Here is a 21,758-nt window from a genome sequence, read left to right on the forward strand (position 1 = left end):
TACGGAGCCAGCCAAATTTATCAATGAAATAATAATTAACCTTGAAGAATATTTTAATATACAGTTGCTTCTAATAGGTATGCTAAAATCATGTGAAATGTCTCTTATCCACATTAACAAATGTTTATTAGGCTTATCATGTGGATGGAATAATGAGGATGTGAAAGCATTAAATGTCCAAAAGCCAAACAATGCCTCAGGATGCTCCTTGGATTCTTAAATGCAATTTTTATTTAATTGGAGTCTATAATGTTTCATTAAACATTCTACCTCCAAATTTATAACAAAAGTAGTTGTGAAAAATTACTGTTTTTATTTTGACTGTGCAACCAAAATCCTGGAATATATTTTGTATAGAAGAGAGTGAAATCATACTTAAAAAAAAAAAAAAACTTTGAAGACATTTTGATGGAATTTTACATCTCCTGAAATTTGGTCTCTTCCATGACATCTGGCTGAATAGTATTGCGTACATTCAACTTTACGACTTAAACTGTAGACTCAATAATGAGTATTTTCCTACCTCCCTAGAAATGAGAAGTATCTAACCTACTCTAGGCTCACAAGATGTGTCAATATTTTTTCTAAAACCATCTAGTCAAATGCCTCCTTTACAGGCATTTTCTGCTTTGTGGAAATGAGCTATGAAGACCTACAATTCAACTCTCAATTATAAACAAAGCTTCCTTGTCTTAAAAATTTGTAAAGGCAAAATTCTATCGGTAAATCTCTTCTTAAATTGTGCCTAGTAGCTTGCCTTGTGTTTGTGGAAAGATACAACTTGTTAACAGTAGAGCCTGAATACTAAACTTAGTAAGATAGTCCAGGAGAAAGGATCCAATGTAAACAGACATTTCCAAAAGTTTGGAAATAACAAAGGGCACACATCTGATGTGTATTTCATTGAGTTGCCACATCATGGGCTCATAGTAAATGAGTCCAACATGGCTCAAGATCCATGCATAGAATTTCTCCTATTACCTAATGCAATGTGGACACGTACGTCACACTCAGATCCTTGCTTTCACCAGGAAAAGTAAACAGTGACATGACATCATTCACAGCCAATCCAAGCACAGTCACAAAGGTAAAGAAAGTATTGGGAGAATCATTTTGCAATTGAGAGTCACAGTGAGTGTGCAATATGTCTGATAAGCTATGCTAACACATGCCCGAGGGTTTCAGCTGTAGTCATAAAATAGCATTTGTTGGACTCAAAAACTTCTGAGGGAGGCCAGCAATATGTCACGTTCCACAAGAAGAGCAATTGTGAGGATGGACCCAACGTGACCAAGGACAACCTTTGTTCGCTGTTCCATCACATGGCTCTATAATAAATATTAGTCATCCAGTGTACACATAGGATGTGGTGAGGCTTTCTGAGAGGGCAAAACCCTCTCCCGGAGGTCAGAGTACACTCCCTGTTCCAGGCAGATCCGTAATCAGATTTATAATCTTTACCTTGGAGAACCACAGCTTTCTATTAAGTAGAAGCCATCACAGGCAGCAGCACTGGAGCTCATTTATTAGAGCTACTTTCAAGTTCTCCTTTTTCCATCTGAGTCCTGAACAGTTTATGGTCCCTTGATTTTGATTAAACCAGATTTTGCTTTTTTTCAAGTTTTGCTTCTCTCCTTTATCTTGCCTCCCCTAAGTTAATATAAAATGTTCTGAATGGTCTCACCTTCTGGCTTCATTGACTAGAGATACTGCAAAATCAGAAGGCACTGCTATTATATTTGGAGGCACAGGCCCATTTTATCAGAATCTATCTCTTCCATTCTCCATTAGAACACAGTCTTCTCTCAACACCGGGTTGTAGATTCTTTACCAAGCAGAAGTCAAAAACAAAACCAAAAAAGCATTATGATATGCAATACACAGCATCAGCTTAACACAAAATATTGTATTATTTCTTAGGCTGTGTTTTATTTAAAGATATAAATACACTGTGGTTTTCACCTTTTCCCCCAAAATTAATCGCCTATTTTTTTAAAGAAATACTCAATATTGTAGGAAACATCATACTCTATCACTTCTATTCAAAAAACTAATATGTGAGAGTTAGAACTGATAGAAAGAATTGGCAAGGGACACCTACCTTGGATTTGTTGAGGAAAAAAATAACACAACACTATACATACAGCAAATCCTCTGAGCATCTTTACTAACTAGAAATATACCCATTTTTTAATAGATATTGCTTGAGTTGTTATATCCCTTCACCATGAATATTGCCTTTCCAAGAAAGACTATAGGAATTAAAGAAAGGCCAGCATCTTGTTTAGCCCGGTGATTGCAATAAGACTTTTTCTTAATCCCCACCCATCCATCACTCCAACCAGTTCTTCACAATTGTTCTGATCCTCCTAGTTGGAGTAAAAGATTTATAATTAGGACTCATGGGACATCTGGATTCTTCTGATATATTTTAAATTCCTCTACCTTGATAAAAAGCTCTCTCAGTGACACTGGCATTTATCAAGATCTGGTTCTGCATATAAGGAGCTGGAAAGTCCTCTCTCTGTCCTAACAACAAGTGAAAAGCTCAAGACTGAAAACTCAACAACTCTATGGATCCGTGAGAGAGGGGAGAATACAGGGCAGATACCTGCACCCAAGATTGAAGAGACAGGCAAATACAGAGAGCCTTGGCTTATTGAAACAGAGACTCAAGAGTAGAAATTACCCACATGAACCAGTGCCAGGATAGGAAAACCTGAACTATAATTCATGAATTGCTGGCAGCTCAGTGGGGACAAGCCTGAGAGTTAAAAACTCCAGGTAGTCATTCAGGCCTCCCTCCACACACACACACACACACACACACACACACACACACACAATATTGCAAGATTTACCTCCAGGAGTTCAACTGGGTTCTCACAGTAAATATCAGAGAAAAATCCTCTTGTGCTTCTTGCAAGAGGAGAGGGAAAAAGAATCAATTAAAAATAATGTCGGAGCATTCTTTTTCTTTCTTTTTAAAAGATTTTATTTATTTAATTGGGAGAGAGAGAGAGAGCACACAAGTAGGGGAAGGAGGACAAGGCAGATGCCCCACTGAGCAGGGAGCCCAATATGAGGCTCAATCCCAAGACCCTGAGATTGTGTTCTGAGCTGAAGTCAGCTGCTTAAGCGATTTAGCCATCCAGGTACCCCTGAGCCCTCCGTTTCTCTTAACAACAGGCATGCCTTAAGGGGATAGTAGTTAACAAGAGCCTAAACAGCTTTGGTGTTGTCAAAGCCTAACTGACCTGAGGAAGAATCACTCCAATTCTAGCTCGATCTGGCCATTCTGTCCCACCTATGGGGAAGAAAAACACTGAGAAACACTTGTGAAGTTTACAGTCCAGAGGGTTAGGCTCACTAAAAGACTAAGGTCTAATTATAAGGCTATAGGATGATTTCCCTCTCCCTGCAGCACATTACTAAAGGCTTATTTACAGCAGTTCCTTTTACTTGATACATTGGGTCTGGCTTTCAATGAAAAATTACAAGGCATACTAAAAGGAAAAAACAGTTTGAAGAGACAGAGGCAGAGCAAGCATCAGAACCAGACATAGCAGAGATGTTGGAGTTACAGACTAGGAATTTAAGAGAACTATAATTAACATGCTAAGGGCTCTAATCGGTAGAGTAGATAACATGCAAGGACATATGGGCAATGTAAGCAGAGAAATGGAAATCCTAAGAAAAAGCTAAAAGGAAATGTAGAGATCAAGAACACTGTGACTGAAAGGAAGAAGGGCTTTAATAGGCTTAGCAGTAGATTGGACATGACTGAGCAAAGAATTTCTGAGCTTGAGGAAATCCCAATAGAAATCTCCAAAACTGAAAAGTAAAGGGAACAAAGACTGAGAAGAAACAGAATACAACATCTAAGGACTGTGGAGACATCGAAAGGAAGAAAAAGATACAAAGAAACAGATGAAATATATGAAATAATTTCAAATTATTGAAATTCATTAATGTATTCAAAAACCGAGAATTTATCCTAAATTAGTTAATGTCAGACACAAACCACAGATCCAGGAAGCACGGAGAACACTAAGCAAAATAAATGCCCTAAAATCTATATCTAAGAATGTATTTTGAACTTACAGAAAATCAAAGATAATGAAAAACTCTTGAAAGATTGGGGGAGTGGGGAAGAAACACTTACCTATAGAAGAAAAAAGATAAGAATTATATACAACCTCCTCAGAAACCAGGGAAGCAAGAAGAAAGCATAGTGCAATATATAAAGTGTTGGGGGGGAAAAACCCCACCAGCCTAGAATGCTGTACCCTGCAAAATTATTTTTTAAAAGTGAATGAGACTTTCTCAGATAAACACAAATTAAAGGAATTCATTGCCACTAGACCTGTCTTGCAATAAATGTTTAAATAGGTCTATGAAATTAGAGAAGGAGATAAACTGTAAGAAACTCTTAATCATAGGAAACAACAAACTGAGGGTCACTGGAGGGGAGGTGGGTAATGGGATGGGGTAACTGGGTGAAGGACATTAAGGAGGGCATGTGATGTAATGAGCCCTGGATATTACATAAGGCTGATGAATCACTGACCTCTACCTCTGAAACCAGTAATACATTATATGTTAATCGATTGAATTTAAATAAGAATTTAAAAAATAAACATGTCTTTAGACAAAAGGAAAATAATATAGATCAGAAAATTGGATCTACAGAAAGAGGGGAAAAGTAGAAAAGAATGAATAAGTGAGAGTAAAAAAAAACTTATTTTTCTCAATTTTAATTGATCTAACATAAGAATTTGTTCAAAATAACAGCAACAATATATTCAGTTATGTATGCTTGTATATCTTATGTATACATGGCTCATGTATGTTTACAAGTAAGTGAAATGAATGACAGCAGTAATACAGGGGATAGGGGAAGGAATTGTTTATTATCATTATTATTGGGCACTCACAATACTTATGAAGTGGTATAGTGATATCTGAAAGTAGATTTGGATTAGTTGTAAATGTACATATTGCAAACTCCAGGGCAACTATAAAAAAGGGGGGGGGAGAAGTATAACTGATATGCTAAAAAAGGACAGAAAATGGAATCATATAAAATGCTCAATAAAAAACACAAAAGGCATAAGGCGCCTTGGTGACTCAGTCAGTTGAGTGATTCTTGATTTCGGTTCTGATCATGATCTCAGGGTTGAGAGACTGAGCCCTGAGTTGGGCTCCATGCTGACTGCAGAGTCAGCTTGAGATTCTCTCTCCTTCTTCCTTTGCCCCTCCCCTGGCTCTAAATAAATAGATAAATAAATAAAATCTTAAAAAAAAAAAAAAAACCACAAAAGGTAGGAACAAAGAACAAAGACTACCAATAGAAAACAGAAGCAGATATGACAGCTATTCATCTAACCTTACCAATAATCACTTTGAATGTCAATGATCTAAATGTGTCAATTAAAACTATGATGAATTTTTCATCATAATGGATAAGGAAACAAAATCTAGCTATATATTGTCCACAAGAAATCCACCTTAAGTATAAAGACACATACAGATGAAAAGTTAATGGATGGGGGGAAATATTCTGTGCTAATATTAATCAAAAGAAAGCAGGAGTAGCTATGTTAATTTCAGACAGGGCAAACAGCAAAGCAAGGAAAGTTATCACAGATTAAGAGAAGTGTTACATAATGATCGGGTCAGTTCTCCAAGAAGATACAACAATCGTTAATGTGTGTGCACTTAGTGCAGAGTGTCAAACTTCATGAGGCAAAACTGTTGGAACTGCAAGGAGAAATAGATGAATCTACTCTCATAGTTGGAAGTCAACACTATTTTATCAGAAATGGATACATCTAGTAGGCAGAAAATCAGTAAGGACATGTTGAATTCAACAACAGCATCAATCAACTGTGTATAATTGACGTCTATAGACTGCTTCATCCAGCAATAGCAGAACACACATTCTCAACCTCCTATGGAGCATTCACCAAGAAAGGCCACATTTGGGGCCATAAAACATACCTTAACCAATTTGAAAGAATAGAAGACATACCATCTGCTCTCAGACCACAGTGGAATTAAATTAGAACAGTAGCAGAAGACACTTACAAAATCCCCAGATGCAGGGAGATTAAGCAACACACTTGTACATAATACATGGGTCAAAGAAGAAATCTCAAGAGATGTTAAAAACAAGATTTATATCTACCATGAGCCTAAAATCCAAGCTTGTTCTTGACCAGAAGTCACTCACTACGCTGAGTCATTCAAAGATCACTGAAGCATACTTTGAACAGTTTGATTTTACCTGTACCTTAGTCACCAAGCTAGCCCATCGCTGTGTTCTCACCTTGGCTTGCCTGCATCCCTTTAATCTGGGAACTCTTCCTGCTTTAACGTCTTCCTATTTTCTATAAGGTGGATGTCATGTGTCAGACCTCCCACCATATATGCTATCACAGTCATGATGAACAGAGGCCATATAAGACTCCCAGGACCAACTATCAATCATCATCTTCACCTTTATGGAAGCTTCACCTGAGGCCCTTGTAAATTTGCCCCTTCGATCATTCTGATCCAAACTGTCCAGAACTTAATGGTGGGGGGAGGGTTAGCACCTTTTCTCAAGCCTCAAATCCATAGTCCTCAGTGAAAAGGATTCCAGGGGCAACCTATCCTAGAAAGCCTCCAATCTTTTCCATTCTTACTCCTAATCCAAGAAGAGATTTTATCAGAGCATGATAGAAATAACATCAACAGCCTTTCTCCATTTCTATCAGGTCAAATCAGTTATTTATTTATTTATTTATTATTTATTTATTCATTCATTCATTCATTCATTCATTCAGATTTTATTTATTTATTCATGAGAGACCTAGAGAGAGAGAGAGAGAGAGAGAGAGGCAGAGACACAGGCAGAGGGAGAAGCAGGCTCCATGCAGGGAGACTGATGTGGGACTTGATCCCAGGACCCCAGGATCATGCCCTGGGCCGAAGGCAGGCGCTAAACCGCTGAGCCACCCAGGGATCCCTCAAATCAGTTATTTAATTATTTTAATGATTTTGTACTTCCTAATATTTTAAGGAACTTTTGAAAGGGTGTCCTAAAATCTCTTTTGACATTAATAGTTGTTTTGGAACAATTCCAGAGGAGATTCCAAGTTGGGGGTGGGAGGGAGAAAAGACCTAAAGGCATAATACATTTTGTACTTAGAGATTCTTCATATCAGATAAGATTATTTTATAGAAAATTCTTTTTTCTTATGCTTACTTTTTAAGCTACATGTTACTTGCTGAAATGTGGCTAGTGGAATTATTGAACTCTAAACTTTTTTCTTAAAGGCAGCAGAAAATGTAGTTCCTAGAGAGGATGACATTTGTGAAGCAGAGCTATTGTGGAGATTTCTGTTTCTCAGAGGGAATTTTTCTCATTCAGAAGGATCAACCACAAATTAGGTGGTCTATGCTCTACTGAGCCCTGGGGCTAGCCTTTGGCAAATCTGAGTAACTGGCAAAATCAGGCTTTGCTGCAACCCCCTACACACCCACACTGGCCCAGGCGGATACCAAGCACCTTGAACCCTACTCTGGCCAATGTCTAGGAAACGTCCTGTCAAGTGTCCTATGCTGTAGAATTTTCTTCCTTCTCTCTCTTCTCTGAAAATGTCCTCTCAGGAGACTATCCTATTGTAAATGGAGAAAATAGGATCAAATTACAGAATTTTGAAAGTCATCACAAGTTAGTTTTAAAAATGCTAAAAGTCATCCAGTAATTTTAAAAATTATAAATTCCTATATTAGCTGTAAAAACTCTTTCTTCAGAAAAAACAAAATTGAAAGAAAAGGTCCAACATATAAATAAGATACTCAAGAGCTACTTTGATCAGAGACTTTTCCCTTCCCAGAAGAGAACTTGAAAATGTATAGAGACCTAGAAAAACATCAATCTAATGCATTCCTTCAATTTACAAATGACAAACTTGAGCCCAGAATTGAATCAACTTGTCCAATATTGCCTAATTAAATGATGACAAAGGTCACATGCTCCTCAGAGGCATGTCACTGAGCCTGACACAGGCCCTCAGAGGCCCGACAATAAATGTTAATCACCTGACTTCAACAATTCGTACTATGGTGTTAATGACTGATAGCATCTTTACACATCACCCTTCTTAAAAGTGTTTACTTTCAGTTAAACAAGATTCAGTCCCTTATATCAGAGAAAAGAATATCCAAGAGCAGATATAGAATGTTATCGATAAGCTTGTTGGTGCAAGAGAAAATTGAGGGTAATATAACAGAATCTCCAAAGAGGGCTATGCTATCATTTGAAAATCATATACAATTTTCTAATATGATTGTGGGTGTGTTGTTCTGGGGGCAGGGGAAGAATCAAAAGCAATACCTGTTGTTTTTATAAAAGTACCTAAAAGAAGAAAACCTAAACCAAACAATATTGACTGATCTGGTGCACTGAAGTTGGAATGAGAAGTATTCAGAGTTGGTCCTAGAATTCAGGGAAGGACATATTTGTTAGCTACTTGTGATATCATCAACTATGTGGTGCGATGTATACTTCTCTGCCATGACATGAGCAGGATTTTTTCTGTCTTAAGATGAGTGTAAATTTTGTTTCAATTTAAAGTTTGCCTTGATATTACAGTAATATAGTACCAATGAAAGGACTTTCAGGCCCTTAAAATGTATTCCTCTTTCTTATTTTATTTCTTCCAGACCATAAATTGAGAAAGTTGAAAAAGGTGCGAAGTAAGTAAGTAAATTTGTTTAGATTTCCTAATGGCATCAACAAATGGTGGCAGGTATTATACTGTTGAGCAAATGTGTCAATGGAAAATAAACAAAAATTCCATTTATTAGAGATCTTGGAAAATTAAGTCCTTGAGGGGAGAAAACCATACCACCCAACACCCCTATCAGGCCTCCTTTATTGCTTGACTAGACTGACTAGACACCTTTCCTTCAGTACTCCCGAATTATTATTATATAATTATTATATTATAAGATATAATATTATAGTGGTTGATGATAATAGGAAGAAAAAGAGAAATGAATATAGGGGGCACCTATATGGGTGGCTCAGTGGTTGAGCGTCTGCCTTTGGCTCAGGGCCTGATCCTAGGGTCCTGGGATCGAGTCCCATGTCAGGCCCCCTATAGGGAGTCTGCTTCTCCCTCTGCCTGTGCCTCTGCCTCTCTCTGTGTGAATATCTCATGAATAAATAAATAAATAAAATCTTAACTTTTGTTTCTTTTTCTTTTTTTTTTTTAATTATGGCTTCTCGGTTATTGCCAAAGAAGAGATCCCCCTTCCCAGTGTGTTACAAATTCCAAAACACTCGACAGCAGCACTATGTGACTATCATCTTGAGGGAAATTTGAGTCATAATCATTCAAATCTAGTTTAAAATTCTACACAGTTGTTTATTTTTCTGCAAGTCACAAGTGTCAGCAACACACAAAACTGAAAATATTAAAACATCAAGAATTCACAGAGTGGTGAAGGTTTTCTATCATGAAATTAGGAGCAAAAAAAAAAAAAGAAAACAAAACAAAACCTACCACTTCATATTCTGCATTCTTCCAAAACTATATTTGGGGAGAAAATTAAGAAAAAATTCCCAAATATTTCCTCATCCATTTCCTACCAACAAATGACAAACATCATTGTTACCACCAATCCAATCATTGTCCTTTCAGGCATTTTGATGGCTCCATCAAAAGGATGTTCTGCTCAACTCTTTGCTCATGTGACTAAAGATGATGTGTAGGAGAAATTCTATCTGGTTAAATATTGGAGATTATCATTAAGGCTTACAGTTTCTTAAATTAGTTCAAATGAGTAAAAATGATCTTAATGCCCATGGAAAGTGCTCCAAGTCAGAAATTTTTGTTGAAAATCGAAGATCAAAACTTACCTGCTGTTACCAACTATGAACTTCCACATTTGGCCTAGGAAGCTATAGGAAGACATCGGTTTTGCCCTCAAAATACGGGATGGCCTGCCTTGCTGTGTGAAGATCTGCATGCTTACCCCATACTCCAAGTCTTTGTGGAGTTCTAGATTTGTCGGGAAATATGATTGGCTACATTCAGCAATTGATAGATTAAGCTGTCCCATTTTTGAAATACGGAGAAAGGACTCGAAATAAACCTTCAAAATATGTCATAGTCAGTATGGCCTGGGCACGGACAAGATGGATACTGGCCACAAATGATAGGTCCGGCTGCACCGGGGTGTACCTCCCCAACACCAGTCTTCCCTGCTTCAAATTCAACGAAATCACACCATAGGTGTCATACACCAAGTGAGGAAAAGAAAAAAAAAAAAAGGTTTGTAACCCTATGTGTGATTCCATTTGTAAATGTTTAGAGGAACATCCTCTTCTAAAGAGACTTAGAAAATACCCCAATAGGGTTGTGATAAACAGGTGCAGAACCTTGCACAAAGAGAGCCCCTAAGAGTCTATTTCCTAAATTCCTGACTCTACCACACTGCTTAACTCTTTTATACCTGGAGTTCTGTAAAATCAAGGAGGTGGATTAGAAAATCGTGACACCTCTTGTAGTTCTAATTTGCTATGTGTGTTAAGTATTCTTCCTCAGTTTCCTTTCATGAAATAAGGGCTTCAAAATATCTTCTTCAAAGATTATTGAGACACTTTAAATGAGTTGGTTTGAGAGCCCACTTTGTAAATTTGTGAATACAGTGTACTAATAATGATCCATAGCTTGAAAAATTCTGCATTACAGTTTATTGTTTCTACTAGTTCTTCCTAACTTTAGCTCCGTTTGGGATATTACCTACACAGATTCTTCATCATGAAAGCAAAGAACTTTATGTCTAAGGTTATTTTAGGGGCTGAACCATATCAAATGTCAGCCTCAGGGAGCAAGAAGTCTGTGGCAGCAAAGCCGATTGAGCTGAACTTCTGAAAAGTGAATTCTGTTTTCCCACGGATGCCCTTAATGAAATCAGAATTGTGTTTCCTAGAAAATATTCCAGTGGATTCGGTTGCGAACTTATTTTCCTATTTGAAGAATTATGGAAGTTGGCTGGATAGCCTTTGTGTAGGGTCTCTGTCAACTAAAATAGACTATGGTTCTGATTCTATTTTAGGATTCAGTCCAGGAGGTACCCTCCCACAAACTGCAATGCCAGTGAACGGGCCCCTCTCAGAATTCCCTAGTGTCTTAGGAATGTGTATCCCTTCTGGCTGTCAATCCAGTAAAGCTGAGTTTACTCTAAATTTGTTTTTTTATTAAACTGCGTGTCTGCTGAGGACAGATATAGGATTGGTGATAAATGTCACTGAGAAAATAATTCAATATGAAGAACTTCCTAACAACCAGAGTTGTTCAATTAAAAAAAAAAAAAAAGGCTGCCATTTGGAAGAATTGAGTTCTGTGCAAAGAGAGTCCAGAGAAGGCTCTCCCTGCTTATCGGGGTGCCTGTCCACTTTGTGTCAGGGTATTTATGCTTATCTTTTATCTCCTTTAATATAGTGTAGTCATGCTGAGGACAGATTTTTTTTAATTTGTCTTGTTTTTGGATTTCTGGACACATTGTAGATTTCAATGAATATATTTTTATGAATGAAGGAATAACACAGAGGGGAGGTAACTAGCATTCATTGAGTAGAACACTGGACAGAGAAAGTTTAAGATCTCTTAATTGTGAAATTCTTGGAAGGGTTCATTGTCCTGGGGAAAAGCAAATTCAGTGGTAAAGGTGTAATGTCATAGTGAATATTTTGCAATTTTCTGGAACTCTTGGCTCTCTCCAGACTGTTATCAATTCCTTCCTGAAATTCTCTACTTACACTATTTTATTCTTATTTCAAATCCCAACTTCATACTTAGGTGCCCTGGAACCAAGAAGTCATTCTTTTTATTGCAAAATGTATCGTATTTCAAAGAGCTATGATGCCAAATCATCCCTTGCCGGTATGAGTCACATACTGATTGCAAAAAATTTTTTAAAAACTTTGAAGTTTCCCATTATAGCAAATAATGACAAATTTGCTGAATTCTATAAAACTTGTCTGCTTCAAGTAAAGTATATTTGAATCTCCTGTCATTCTAGAGTCCAACCAGCACCCTGATTTGTTCAGGTCTGTCTTTCACACTTGGAGCCTCAATTCTTCAGTTGATGGTAAAATAAATTTAATGGGTTAAAACCAGAATTTTAAAAATTTTAAAAGGGTTGCCAGGCATTTCATTTGTTAAGCATCTGATTCTTGATCTCAGCCCAAGTCTTGATCTCAGGGTGGTTAAGTTCAAGCCCTGCACTGGGCTCCATGCTGGCCATGGAGCCTACTTAAAAAGAAAAAAGAAAAGGAAAGAAAGAAAATATGAGAATGCATCATATTTAGCAAGGAAAAATATTTTTTCATGGAACTTTTATTTAAGTAATTTAGTTTTGTGTGGGTGTATAGTATATGTGTGTTGTGATATGAAATGTACTTCTTACAATGGCTTATGTATAAAAAAAGTTTTGAAAATATTGGTTTATGGGATGCTCCAAGGCCCTTAAAATAATGTCCATGGTTTTTCAATAGTTTGATTTTCTCAGAAGATCCCTTTGATAGCTAGTCAGGCTTATACCTAGCGAAATTATTCAGTTCAAAATTTCTTAGCAGCAATAAGAACAGATGATGCAATTCGCAAAGTTCATGCACTTAAATTCATTGCAATTAAAATAAGAGGTATAGGGCATTAATTTCTTTTAAATCATCCCCAGATGAACTGAAGGGCACGTGTTTCACAGGCTCCAAGGGTCCTGACATTTATGACCCACTACCTTATCCTGGGTCTGTGTGTAGCTATTATTCCTTTCCTGAGTTTCTCTATGGCAAATACCACCCTGAATGCACCGGATCTCATCTGATCTTGGAAGCTAAGTAGGGTCGAGCTGATTAGTACTTGGATGGGAGTCCTGTCCTGGATTTATCTTTGTTGTCTTTCTCCTTTCCATCTTGCTACCCACTATTAGAATTTGCCTTACTCTTTTTCTTAGCATAAGACAAACAGTGTGAAGCAAAGTTTTTAAGAATTAAATATTTCTAAGAATCTCACTCTGTTTTTTAAAGATGTATTTATTCATTTGATGGAGAGAGGGGCAGAGGGAGAGGGAGAGAAGTAGACTCCCCGCTGAATGCAGAGCCCATTGGAACCCCAAAGAACCCCAGGGAGCCTGACAACAAAGGGGACCCTGGGCTCTAACTCACCAGGATGACTTGGGGCTCTGTCTCAGGACACCGAGCAGAAATCAAGAGTCCAAGGCTCCACCAGCTGAACCACCCAGGTACCCCTGAGAATCTAACTTTTGAAAGGTTGCTAGAAAGGAACTCTTTCCACTACCTTCCTTACTTCTTTCTTCTTCCTTTCACCTCCACTTACCCTAAAGCCACAAGATAAGTATTTAAAGCCATTCTTGTTCAGAGTGGTCTCGTCTCCTTTAGAATAGATTTTCTGTGTGGTGGCAGTGGTTGGAATAAGTCAAAATAACAAAAGATAAGCGAATGTAAACAGTTTTAAATTGCCTTTTTCTATTTTCTTTCAGTACCTTTAAATAGCTATAAATAATACACAGTTCATAAGAAGAATAAAGTTGATGCATATACGTATTTTATTCTTTTGACGGAGCTAAAATGTTGAACATATTTCACTTGGTAATATATTTTTCCATTTACTGGTTCTTTTCAAAAAACACTCCCCCACCCCCTTTTCTGCCTTATCAGTATGATGCATAAAGAATATTTTATTTGAGGTTGAATCTCTTCTCAGTTTTTTGGTGTGACTATTCTCTAACGAAAGTATTGTTAAAAGCAGACATCCACAAAATGGACCTTACCAGTAATTATTTTCTTTGAATATGAAAAGGATATTTTGATTTCTCAAATGCACATTAACTGGATTCTTGAAATGGATCCTTTCATGGGTGACTTTTCTTTCTTTTTTTTCTATAATAGAAATAGACATTGTCTCCCAGAGACCTCTAACGCTCAAGAGTCCGTGGCATGTGTCTTACATGAACTAAACCCAGGACAGTATCAATTTCATTTTTCTATCCTGCTGTAGCTCCTATAGGGCCCTAACTTTTGAACTATGGAGTGCTCAGTGTATCTCTTGTCAAGCCCTATAATAATGCTCTTCAGAGAGGAAAAGCAACTTGAGTTTTCTAGAAAGGGACCTATTACAGTGAACAAGTACCTTTGCTTTTTGTGACCTCAGTAACTACTGTATAGATTTCATCGAGAATAATCTCCAGGGGCTTTTTAAAAATCCCCCAATTCTATCAGCCAATATTTAACTATTTCAAGTTGAACAAAACCAATTTTTGCATCATTGTAGTGTTACAAATGTAGGTTTCCTCTTACACTGTCTGGAGTGGGCGTCTTAGAATATATTGGATTTCATTGTATTATATGTAAATTTGAGCACTTGTTAATGGGAGAAAAAGATTAAAACTAATACTAGTTTGATTATTATGCAAGCCAAGTGAACATCTGGAGGGGGGTGAGAAAATCTCACAAGGCAACAGCAAAGACAACCTTTGAATTTCTTCTCTCCTTCATTGAAACCTATTACTAGTAAAGTGTATATGATCAAAAAAGATTCACAAATTAGATGGTCAGTATGGTGGCAGTCCATGCTGACGGGACACAATACAATTTGGTTAAGGCACCCTAATTGAATACCTGAGAATCTTGCCTTTCCTTTAGCAGCTATATAAAGTTAGACATGTTTGCTTTCTTCAAAGGCTAAGAAAAGAAAAGTTGCCAATTTGATTACCAAAATAATTCATGAAAACCTAGCCTAGTCAGTAAGAGCTGACTTGAGCTGTTCAGAGCATACCTTGAGGCCACAGGAAAACACATCTTTGCAGCCCCTTCCTTAGGCGGGAATGCTGACATTATCTTATTCTCAGTGGAGGACCATCTCCCTTGCCACACCCGCCCCACGGATTGCTGAACCTAAGGGTCATTTCCCTCCAATCCAGGAAAGAAGCTAAAGGGAACTAAAAGTTAAGCTGTTCAGCCATAAATCTTGGGAAGGTTCTAGAAGGCTTTCTTTCCGCCCAGAAATTCAAGAGGAGGCCTAGGGCTAGGGAGATAAACAATGCTATCAAAGAGTTGGATCCTAGAGACGCCCCTCCCATCCCCATCTGCCTTTGAAGTAAGGTACCCAGAAGGGCAAAAATGCTTGGGAAAGACAAGGAACTGTATTACACAGGTCCTTATCTTTGCCTTGCCAGTCTTTATTTTAAAACCTTCTATATTGAACATTTTTCAGATACATACAAAAGTAGAAAGAATAGTGTCGCTCAACTCAGTAACTGTCAACTAGTGGCCAATCTCATTCATCTCCACTCCTCCCACTCCCTGCCTTCTGCCAGCTTGTTTCTTTATTTTAATGTTTTTTTTTTAATTTTTATTTATTTATGATAGTCACAGAGAGAGAGAGAGAGAGAGAGAGAGAGAGAGAGGCAGAGACATAGGCAGAGGGAGAAGCAGGCTCCATGCAGAGGGAGAAGCAGGCTCCTTGCACCGGGAGCCCGACGTGGGATTCGATCCCGGGTCTCCAGGATCGCGCCCTGGGCTAAAGGCAGGCGCTAAACCGCTGTGCCACCCAGGGATCCCCTGCCAGCTTGTTTTGAAGCAAATCCCAGACAGCACAATATTCTACATGTTTTAGAGGTGACTTTTTTGATGACTTAAAATTATTTTTCAGAGGTCAGGAAATCCAAATGAAGGAAGACAAATGAAAACTTCGGCTAAAATTGTGATTAAGATAAATTATGTGGAGGGGCGCCTGGGTGGCTCAGTCGCTTAAGTGTCTTCCTTCAGGTCATGATCCAGAGATCCTGGGGTCAAGTCTGCATCGGGTTCCCTGCTCAGCTGGGAGTCTGCTTCTCCCTCTCCCTTTGCCCCTCCCCTCTTCATGCATTCGTGCATTCTCTCTCAAAATAATTTATTTTTTAAAGATTTTATTTATTTATCAAAACCTGTTATAACCCAAGTGGAATTTTTATTATATCCTCCAAATTGATATCTGTTAACAGTCAACAAATATTTGAGTGTCTCCTGTGTGCCACACTCTGTTAAATCCCAACACCTTTAAAAACCACTAATGGCTCTGGTAAATGAATGTACAGCTATTTGCCTAGGAACAGACAAAAAAAAAAAGAAAGAAAGAAAGAAAAGAAATACATATGTATTCCTAAAGAAACAGATCTTTGCTATCAGAAAGTTAATGAACTTTACTATTTATCAGAACTCAAAACCAATATGAATCCAATTTATTAGAAATTCCCAAGGAAAAATAGATCTGAGATCACTCCTTGTGATCATCCTTAGATACATGGTAGTGTTTTTTTTCTACATTTCTTATCTAGCAAAAATAAAATACTCACTGTAGAAAAGGCCCTCATGATTTTAATGGTGTTAACCTTCCCCAGCCAGCCTGCCAGAAGGAAATGTAATCTTGTCCACACGGATTTACCTGTACCTACATTCCTGGAAAGACTGCAGTAAAGGTAAATACAGGCCTCATTATGGGGCTAATTTACATTTCAAACTGCAGTTCTTTATAGCCTAACAGTCTACCTTTACAAGCTAGCAGTGAGGCTTTTCCTAAAACAAAACAAAACAAAACAAACCCAACCCCTGGTTAACAACAAAGATTCTCTTATCTAAAAAATTTATTTTTCTTCTCTTCACTCAAGATTCTATTTTCGGACTAATTGGAGATTTCTCCTGTCCTAAATTCATCAAAAAGATCCATTTTTATCCATCGGCATCCAAATTTAGTTTAGTTTAGCTTGAAAAGATTTTTTACCTCGATTCTTAGAGACTGTCTCTCCAAAGGATTCCTTCCTCCTCCTGAGGCTTCCTACTTACTGGAGAACCCAAGTTTCAGGACACTGAGAGCCACCCCACTCTGCCACAGACAGACCTAGAATCTCACGAAATAAAAACAGAGATGAATAAGACAATGAATTCTCATTTGGTTTCACTGCCAAACTTGTATCAGACCCTTTCTTCTAGATCTTGGATGGTTTGGATAGTCTTTTTTTTTTTTTTTTTTTAAATGGCAGAGTCTGTATAAGTGGTTAATGTTCTTACAATCACAAACTTACACATTTTTCAATGTTCGTCCACTGTGTCAATGTAGAAATTTAAAACTTGGTGGAGGAAACTTAGTAAATCCTTTCTTCACATTTTTATTATCCTCAAAGGTCTTGAACACAAACTGAGTATTTACTAAATAATGCTTTGTGGTTCTTGAGTCAAATGTCATTAAAACTTGATATGTTGAGAAAATTGACTAAAGAGAGCTCCAAATCAAGGGGAAGAAATATTTCTAGAACTTTCCATGAGCTGGTATGTCTTCAAATGGAAAAATATGTAAATATGAATTTCCTTGACCTCTTCACGGAATAAATGTTTTTCTTTGAAAAAGAATTATTCATGTACAATTACTTATACCATAAAGAACTCTCTTTGGCTCCATCCTTAGCTAATAATTACAGGGCTATTTTCCATTTCCATCTCCAATATTAACATACCATGACATACAACACCTGACCCTATAGAACCAAAAAGGTCTTCAGAAGCCTCCACAAAGAAGAACCTGAAGGCTAAAAAGGGAACAATTCTTACAGAACATTTCGATGAGAAAATAATGCCAGATGCACAGGCTCTTTAGGGACTTAAAGTTCAAAGTCCCTAAATGTATAAATGAGAAATTGAGACCTGAGCCATTATACCATTTGCTCGAAGTTTTTAGTGGCAAGAACCACTTGTTTGTTTCAACAAATACTTATTGAACAACTATTCCATAGCTGGTGCTAAAGATATTTTGGAAAAAAAAGATGCAAGACACAGTTCCTGCACCCTCACCCCTGCCACAAGGTGTTCACGGCCTATGGGAATGGCTACTCAGTAAGCAGACATACAGAGTGATAGGTCTCTTGCTAGAGGAAGCCACAAGGTGAAGCCCAAAACCCAGAGAGCAAGAAATCATCTTTCTGGATTGACCCTTTGCAGGTTCTTGCAAAAGGCAAAGGAGCTGGTCAGGAAAGGAAAAGATCAGAAGTAAAGGGACTGGCTCCTTAGCTCTTCCTGTGTTTGCATTGGACTAAGTCTACTATAAAAATATCTGATCTGATATCAAAGTATTGGGTTTTGAATTTTGTTTTTATCTGTGAATGATTGTATCTCTAAGTCAGAACATGGTGCTCAAGGACTGAAAGCCACAAAGGGAAGGAAACCCAAACCAGCCACCTAAAAAAAAAAAAAAAAAAAAAAAATCACACCGACCACAAGGGGGAGCAGGTTAGAGACGGCTGAATTTGGGCAAATCACTCACCACTCCTACTAAAAACTATGGGCAGGCCAGCAACCAAATGTAGCAGAGGAGGGGCAAAACCCACCTTAAAGACCTCTTTGCTTGCTGGGTTATTCATTTCATCAGTCTGTGTTCTTTGCAACAATCACTTTAACATGCAGGTAGAAAATAAGAAATCTTCAAAAAAGAATATGTAAAACACAAATTCATTAATTCGAGCATTTCTTGAGTTGTTCTTCTTTGCCACGTAGATTTTTAAATGACATTTTAATCATACTTTTAAACCTTTTATTTTATTTTTTTTAAATTTTTATTTATTTATAATAGTCACATAGAGAGAGAGAGAGAGAGAGGCAGAGACACAGGCAGAGGGAGAATCAGGCTCCATGCACCGGGAGCCCGACGTGGGATTCGATCCCGGGTCTCCAGGATCACGCCCTGGGCCAAAGGCAGGCGCCAAACCGCTGAGCCACCCAGGGATCCCACTTTTAAACCTTTTGAAAGGGATTTGGGTCTTTAGTTTGTTAACACATTTATTCATGTGTTTATCTCTGCCCCACTTTGAAGGCGTTCAGTCTAGAAAGACAATTACATCAAGAACAACCTCAGTGTGATAGTGTGTGATACAGTGTGATTTCAGACAAGACTTAATCAGTGTATAGAAGATGGAGTCCGTTGCATGAAGGGGACCACTAGTTAAGTATCTCTTGAAGGAAGGTACAAAGAGTGCTTGGAGAACACCCTCCCAACAGGCTGTATAAATGACTCTAAGCTATCAAAAGTGGGATTTCTGGATATTTCAAATTTGTGTGTAGTGCCACAGTGTGTAGAGTTGGAAGGTGATATCAGAAGTTCATTCATTCCTTCATGGACGCTGTGAGCTCTTCCCTGCCTTCCAGGCTCTAAACAACTGGTTCTCTGGACCTCTGAAAGGGAGACCACATTTCTTTCTTTTTTTTTTTTTTTAAGATTTTATTTATTTATTCATGAGAGACACACAGAGAGAGGCAGAGACATAGACGGAAGGAGAAGCAGGCCCTATGCAGGGAGCTGGATGTGGGACTCAATCCCAGGACTCCAGGATCACGTCCTGAGCCAAAGGCAGATGCTCAACCACTGAGCCACCCACGCGTCCTACATTTCTGACCAAAATTTAGGAACTGTGGTCTGACAAATACAAATGTCATTAGGAGGAAAATGGATGGAACGTTTAAAATCAGTATTGTCACGGAGAATTCAGAATTCTTGCCATAGCCAGCAAGATTCCATGGGCTTCCTGCCGGGGTGCTGGGGAGGAGGTAGAGAATCATCCCTCATAGATAAAGAAGTCCTTTGGCCTGACGATTAATAAGATAAGCAGCAAACTGTGAATCAATTACCTGGTCACTTCTAGCCTAGTTCAAACTCATTCCCTGTCAGCTGTACTCACTAGCTTCAACTGAGGCCAGAAAATTTCCACTGACTCTGGATCCTACATTAAGAATATATTAAGATCAACCAAGGAACTCTACTTGCTGGAAAATCAAGAAGGTGTTTCTGTTTTGTTTTGTTTTCTCTAATCTATGCCAAGTCTATATTTATATTTATAATATAAAATATTTATATTTTCACTAGCTTTTACCGAAAGAACTCTTCACCAGGTATTTCTAACTCTCCACAATCTGACACATGGTCAGATTGCATTTTCCCAGCCCTCTTTAGTTGGCTCAGGCCATGTGAATATTTCTGACAAACAAGTTGAAGAAAATGAAATAAATCAGAGCATTTAATTGCTGTTTTGAGAGTCTTCAGAGCACTCTGTTCTCTCTGGCACAGAGGTCAGCTATGCTCAAGATGGCAGCTGCTCTGTCAGCCAAGGCCCTTGAGTGATGACAAAAAATGTAACCTTTCTCTCAGGGTCTGCAAGCCAGGACTGATTTCCTTCAAGCCACATTCCCGGAGCCTGGTGTTCTCAATAACTGCCATTGGTTTTTCCATAGCACCCTAAAACTGTAACAGTATCTCTACCCTTCCCCTCTCTTAAAATCACAGGTTTTGTCTTCAAAGGCCAGATTCAGTCATGTCCCTAGTTGATTTATTCCTATTAAAAAAAAAAAAAGATTTTATTTATTTATTTTGAGAGAGAGAGAGAGAGACTGAGCAACGAACGAGGGAGTAGGGGCAGAGGGAGAGGGAAAAGCAGGCTCCCCACTGAAGAGGGAGCCAGATTCAGGGCTCTATCCCAGGACACTGGGATCATGACCTGAGCCCAAGGCAGACGCTTTAACCGGTTGAGCCACGCAGGTGCCCCACCTGGTTGATTTCTTGGAAGTGTCTTTAGCCATACAGGTGATATTTTTCCTTATCACAGCTTATGCAGTCAGTAACTGAAAATCAGAGCAGGAACTGTATTAGAGAGAAAAATCACAGCATAGGTGACCTCATGGAAGGAACACCAGAGCACTCTAAGTGTTTCTTTGATTCCAAATTCTCATGACGGAAATAAGAGTGGACAATGTGGTAATTACTAAAATGTACTGAAGCCTTACTGTGTGCCAGGTGCTATCCAAAGTGCCTTTCACGGAGTCCTCACAGCTCTTGGATGGGGATATGATTACCGTCAACAGCTGAGGTTATCAAGGCACAGAGAAATTGGGTAACTTGCTCAGGTTCACCCAGACAGCAGGTTAGAGGGTCAGGATTTAACCCAGGGCAGCTTTGCTCCAAAGTGCATGCTTTTGCCCATTACTCTACTTTGGCTGCCTCCTCCTGTCAGGAATTTGGTGGGGGACAGAGAGTATGTTTTAATGTTTTGGGTGGAGCATTATTAAGCTTGAGATGTTATAGGGCTTGAGGAGATAGTATTTTAATTCTTCTGTAAATGATTTTCATTTAATGCCATTTGCTGAACTCCTAGTTTTGAAAGTTACTCATATCTTTCCTTTTTACCTAACTTTTCATATATTTTTGTCTTATCTCTGCAACCAGATTTTAAGCTCTGAAGATAACTTTTTTTTGAAAGCCTATAAAACCTACTACAGTATCCTTCATACAGTAAGTGTTCAGGGATTCGTTGCTAAGTTTCTGAGAGCAGAATTCCATCACAACCTTCTGTCTCTCCTATCCTGCCTGGAGTTTGTTTGTTTGTTTGTTTGTTTTTAATATTTTTAAAAAAATCATTCTAAAGAGCACTTTTAGGTTTACAAGAAAGTTAAGAAGGAGGTAGATTTCCCATATACTCCGTGCTCCCACGCATGCGTATATCCCCTACTATACATTATCAAAATGTACCATATGACTCACCAGAATGGCACATTTTTTACCAAGGATGAACTACACTGACACATCATAATCACTCAAAGTCTGTGTTTTGCATTAGTCTTCCCTCTTGGTGTTATGCATTCTATGGATTTAGATAAATGTATG

The sequence above is a fragment of the Vulpes lagopus genome, chromosome 19, assembly GCF_018345385.1.
Source record: "Vulpes lagopus strain Blue_001 chromosome 19, ASM1834538v1, whole genome shotgun sequence".
In the NCBI taxonomy this organism is placed as follows: Eukaryota; Metazoa; Chordata; class Mammalia; order Carnivora; family Canidae; genus Vulpes; species Vulpes lagopus.